The following is a 6403-nucleotide window of genomic DNA, read 5'->3' as shown; positions in this document are numbered from 1 at the left end:
TAAAATCCCGATGAGCACTTCCTTTTTCTCGAGCGTAAATGGATGCCAGATACAAACAGATTTGCATGTGGAATATTCTGGCAGCCTCTGGGAAAACAAGCCCCATAACTAAAGAAAGATGTGGAAACAGTCTGGAATTTTATTTGAGTTCAATAGCCTTGGGGCAATGTCAACAAGCTATTGAAACATCGCAAGCCTTTCTGAGCCTCAGAACAAAGGATCAGAGGATCAGAGGTCCTTAGCTTTAGTCACGCCTCCTGTGAAGTCCCTGTCAGACCAACAGCCAAGGACACAACGCCAGGCAATTAGGAGAGCTGGCCCCGGACATGTGCTCTGGGTGTGTGTGCATTTTGCCTCTTAATGTATTTTACTAATCCTCACTCTTGCTCATGAGATTGCTAGTGTTATCCCGGCTTACTGAGGTCCATCAAGTGCTGGTGCAGAATTCAAAATAAGGTCTGACCTCAGTCACTCAAACATTTTTTCAGCATAGGATTCACAGAAGGCAATAAAAATGTCCCCAAGTTTGCTGTGTGTTTAGAAAAGGAAAAAGAAAGAAAGACTCTCTTCTCCAACTCAGGTATTTAACATTGAGGAGGGTGGTTTTCTGCAGTCCTAAACTATCCCTTGCGTGTATAGGGGCACACTACTCACACAAAATGCATGACTGTTTAACCTAAACAAGGTTTTGAGCAGTGACCAGAACAAATTGCTTGTTCTAGAAACTGAAAGAACCAAGTCCAATTTCTTGTGGTATAATAAAATTTACTGGAGTCCCTCAACTACAAAACAAATTAGCCACCCAGTCTCCCTCCCCTCCTCCCACAAAATAATATTTATGAACACTCCTGTTTAGACTGGCCTAAAATCCCTTCAGTTAATCCACATTTAAGATTTCATGGTTGCCTCTAAAGTTCCTTTGTGTTCCCCAAGCTGAGTGGGAGGTCTCATAGGGCAGTGCTTACAGACCTGAACCCTGAGCCAGACCACCAGGCTTGCCAGAACACCAACTGTATGGTCTACCATAAATTAACTTGTTTTGTACATCAGTTTCCTTGCCTATAAAATGGGGCCCAAAAGACTGTTTTACAAGGTTTTCTTTTTCATGGGAATTGAATGTGTGCAAGCCCCTTAGCATGATGTTTCACATATAAACACCGTATTAACACTCATTAAAACTAATGCACATATAGATGTCTGATTGGCTTTCTGGTCTACCCTTGTGTGATTTACCATGCCTTAACAACAACGAGGTTGGCTGCTTTTGGAGTTGGTTGTTTGTTTGTTTTAAAAGAGATGGTGCACTCTTGTAGGACAGAACATTGGTCAAGAATTCCTAGCGCTGAGCTCAGAACTTGAGTATTTAGGAATGTGCATGCTGAGGCTAAAGATTTAGCTCAGCAAAAACGTCACATCAACAGCCTCTACTCAGATCCTCTTACACATCCAGTCATCAAAATGTCCACCGGAGAATGCCCACAAGCAGAGATGGTACCGAGAACTATGCTCAGGGGCCCTAACCATGACCCTGGAGGGGTCAGAAGGAATGACCAGAGAGAGGCTGTGCAGGTCAGCTGCATGATTGATTGGGCCCAAATAAGAAGTGGGAGGAGCCAGGTGGCTCTGTGGGCCACAGCACTCGGGAGGCAAAGCCAGGCAGATCTCTGTGAGTTCGAGTCCAGCCTGGTCTACAGAGCGAGATCCAGGACAGGCACCAAAACTACACAGAGAAACCCTCTCTGGGGGGGGGAGGGGGAGGGAGGAGAGGAGAGAGCAAGATTGAGAACCTGGACTGTTGAAGTTCCCAACAACTATCTCATTGGAATTTTTGTTTTCATGACCATTTGAACTCTGAAAATGGAATGTGAATGTCCAGAACCATTGAAGACGTTACCAAATGTACTTTTCCATTGCTATGTCAAACCGTGCATTATCCTTAGGGTTACTTATTCATATATGGGCCAGCATCAGGCTAGACCAAGGTGACACTGATCATGCGAGCAGTGAAACCTGGGGCACTTTGTTCCTGTAATCATTACAGATCATTTCTACTGAAAGTTTCCGTGATAGACTTATTAGCCGCTAAGTGAGACGTATCTTTAAGAACCAGCTCCTACGTTAGCACACCTTCCAAGCGCCCTTTCTTTTATTTTTAGTTAAACTTTATAAGGTAAGTTGTCAATACACAGAGGCATCCCTGTCCATTTAGCCTTTCAATCATGTGGCCTTCCTTGGCCTTGAATCAGGCATGCCCCTGAATATGGCTATTATCATTTCTTAAGTAGTGAACTTAAAAGGTTCACATAGGTATTCCGAACTACTGAGCATGCTCAGGAATGTGCCCACTGCTGAATGTTTTACATATATTATATGGAATGTACATATTTCCTACATAAAGGCTCCTGAAATAAAAAGCCCCACACCTGATTTGTTGAAGGAGGGCATTACTTTGGAAATGGCTTCCATGCTCCCCGGACGTGTTCCAGTGGTAAGTCATTCTCTACTCTTCTTGGCTATGCTTTCACCTTTGAACTCACCAACATGTGAACTCATTGTATTTGGTTACAGACTGGCTTCCACTTAAAGATCTTCCTCTAATAGGAAATTTGCAAAGGGAGATGCTGGGTCCATTGTTCAAATTTGCGTACTGAGAATGGACTTCCTCAGTATTCAGGAAAAAAATTCCTTGAGTGAATGGAAGAGTGAAGGCACTATCAGGTTTCCAACCAAGAAATAGTGGAGATCCTCACTTCCCACTGTCTCAGCCCTAATCATTGTCTTTGTGGGCATGGCTAAACATGCAAACATAAAATGTATTATTTTAATGGGCTGGCAAGATGGCTCAGCAGCTAAACATGTTTGCTGCCACGCCTATGATCTAAGCTCCATCCCTGGGACCCAAGTGGTAGGAGAGAACCTACTCCTGCAAGCTGTCCTCTGACTTCCACACAGTGTTCTATGGTACACTTGTGCACAAATATGCATGTGCAAGAATACACTCAAAATAAGCAAACACATGTAATAAGAGACTTAAAAAGTATTTGTTTGACTGCCTGTAGGTATACAGTTCACTGGCATTCAGAACATTCACTTAGCCAAGGGTGGTGCAAACCTTCATCCCAGCCTTCAGGAGGGAGAGGCAGCCAGATTTCTGAGTTCAAAGCCAGCCTGGTGGACAGAGCAAGTTCCAGTCCAGCCAAGGCTACAGAGTGAGACCCTGTCTCAGAAAATAAAACATAACATTCACACTGAGATGCAACCATCACCAAACATCTCCTTCCAGAATTTTTTTCATCTTATCACATTGGAAAATTGACACCCACTGAACACTGACTTTCCATTGTCTCCCCCCCCATTCCAGCTCCTAGCAATCACCACTGTATTTTCTGTCTTGATGAATTTGACTGTTGTAGGTCCTTCATGGAAGTAGAATCACACACAGAATCTGTTCTTTTGTGACTGGATTCTCCTTTTTAGCATATCTCCTAACTACATCCACATGGTGGTATATCTGAGGACTTCCCTTTTAGAGATGGATTATATTCTATGCAAATGCCACATCTTGTTCATTCATAATCCATCATCGATGGACACTCTTTGGCTGTTGTACAGAACACTCCGCTGAACAGGGGTGAACACACACTTCTCTGAGTCTGTGTTTTCACAGCCCCAGAATGAGATTACTAGAAAATATGATATTTCTATGCAGAAATTCTTGAGAAATCACCATATAGTGTTCCATAGTGGAAAATACTTCCACCAGCATTAGATAAAGGTTCTAATTGCTGTTTATCCTTTCCTACACTTATCATCATCATCATCATCATCATCATCATCATTTCAGTATGGAGCCACCCCAGGGGCTTTGAGCTTAATAGGCAAATGTGCTTCTGAGCTGTACCCTCCCCTTGCATTTACTATTATTTTCTTGATGATAGTCAACCTATCAAATGTGAAGTGATACTTCCTTGTGTTTGGAACTGCGGTTTCTCTAATCATGTATTGACCATGTGCTTATTGAGTGTGTGTGTGTGATTTCTTTGGAGAATGTCAGTGCAGGCCTTTGGCTTTGGACAATTCACTGACTTTACAAAGTGCCTTCACTGTTGATATTCCTGCTTTTGAGAATTTAAGAAACTCTTCTTTTTCTCCTCACATTCTGCGCTGTCTCATCATGGTATTTCATATTTACATGAAGTTCCTTAATAACTACAAAACCTTCTATACCAAAGTCAGTTAGGGTCAGTGTGTTTACACTAAACACCAGTGTGTAAGTCGAGAGGTAATGATGCTCCCAGAAAGTAACCTGGCTCTTGTATGAGCCAGCCTCTAGGAATGTCACCTCTTTAACGGTACAACCTCCGTTTAGATGGGCACTACCATTATTCCCACTAACAGAGAACAGACAGACAGAGGAGTCACTGTATTATGCCCTAGGGCATCCAGCTAGCAAGAACAGTCTAGGACTTGAACCCTGCTTCCAAGGCCACATGGAAAGCATTCCCAAAAAGTGTAAATCCCTTTCAGGAACTTGACAATCTCCAAAAGCCACACGTGGTTTGTTTTCTTCCTTCCTTTCTTTCTTTTTCTTTCTTTCTTTCTTTCTTTCTTTCTTTCTTTCTTTCTTTCTTTCTTTCTTTCTTTCTTTCTTTCTTTCTTTCTTTCTTTCTTAGATGAGCATTAACTAGGAGAAGCCTGGAGCATCCAGCAATGTGCCAGTCCACGTCCAGATGACACCTTAAATCCAGTGTCACAGCTTAGAGGTAAACAAATGCTGTGAAGCCAAGAGCCAGTGGGAAGAGGCAGAAACAGGAAAGTCAAGGCATGAAGCCTGTGGAGGCTGAAAAAGCAGGAGAGCCCTGGAGACAGGGAATGAGAGGGCAGGAACAGTAGCAAGGCAGAGCTGCCTAGCAGGTGATGGGTAGCTACTGTGATAGGGGCCTTTCTCCTTTCCCAGTAGGGCTCTCACGCCACAATTCAAAATGCGGTTTGGAATTTAAAACGGATAGTGATGGCTAACAGCACGATAATTGTAAAATGTGTTTTGAGTCAGATAAGTTACCACACTGCCATTTTAGTCATTTGTACCTTAGCACCAATACGCCTTGGTTCTTAGTCCAGATGTTGCTAGCAGGGAGAGCTTAAGAGCTGGCTAGTGTGTGTGTGTAGTGGGGAGAGTCTGCTTGGATCTCCAAGAGGAATTGGAAAATGTGGGGGTGGTGGGTGGAGCACTTTGTGACTTTAAGGCAGTCCAGAACAGAACATAGGATTTCCTTTTTTTTTTTTTAATTGCTGTTTTTATGAAATTAGATTTCTCTGCTCTTCCTCAAATTCCTAACACCTGCTGACTTGCTGTCTCTGAACTTTGGTCCTGGTCTTGGCCGCCCCTGACTGTGTACCTTCCCAGTGGACTCCCTCAGTCTCCCCAGTCTCAGATGTCCTTTCTGGACCAACAATTCTCCACCCCGTCTCCACCTCCCCTCAGGTCATCCTATGACCTAGTCACACTTCGTATCTTCCCAGGTACGTGTCCAAATTCTGCTCCAGAGAGCAGGAACAGAGAAGTGTTAACTTGGGTCTCCTGCATGACAGCTGGTGGCCTTCCCCCCCACCCCCCCTCCCCCTACCCTCCCTCCCCCCCACCCCCCCCACCCCCCGCCACGAGCACTTCTTCCCATGAAGTTCTGTGTTCACTGTCTTCCTTACTAAACACCCACACTACAGATGTGGATGTGTCCCTTCCCTCCCTCTGCCAGCAGGCTCAGTCCTCAGACATCCCTGTCAGCAATGTCACCTCCCAGTGGATGACACTTCCTCTTTCGTGCCTGGGAACTACATGAAGATGGCAGGGATAACAGGCGTCTGACCGCGCGCGCGCGAAACAGCCAAATGAAAAGAGAGTCCAGCTAAATGCTCTGACAAATAAAACCATTTGGAGAGCCACAAACTTCAGCGTCCTGAAGAGACTGTACTGGACTCAAGCACTGATGAAACCCAAACCATAGTTCTAGTATCTAGTCAAAGGGGAACAGGCAAGCACAGCTGTTGTGGTTGTCTGGCCACCCCACCCATTTCCAAAGCAGATCTAGGAGCTGGAAAGAGACTAGACTTCTCTCTTATTTGGGGAGACCCCTTGGGTTGACACACTCTATTCATTGACTGCCTTGCTGGCAGGACAAAGAAGTTCTAGGGTTGATGTTTAAGAGACAGACGGTAGACAGTGGTGGTAGGAGATCGCAGCCTAGAATCTTGTTCAACCAGCTACTTGAATGACAATTGAAAAGTCATTATCCTTCCTGAACCTTAGTTTCTTGATAGACAGATGATAGATAGATAGATAGATAGATAGATAGATAGATAGATAGATAGATAGATAGAACATGATTTCTCAGTCCTTGTTTGA

This window comes from Peromyscus californicus, unplaced genomic scaffold, assembly GCF_007827085.1.
Source record: "Peromyscus californicus insignis strain IS unplaced genomic scaffold, ASM782708v3 Scaffold_18__1_contigs__length_77618521, whole genome shotgun sequence".
Taxonomy (NCBI): Eukaryota; Metazoa; Chordata; class Mammalia; order Rodentia; family Cricetidae; genus Peromyscus; species Peromyscus californicus.
This window is presented reverse-complemented; position numbering follows the sequence as displayed.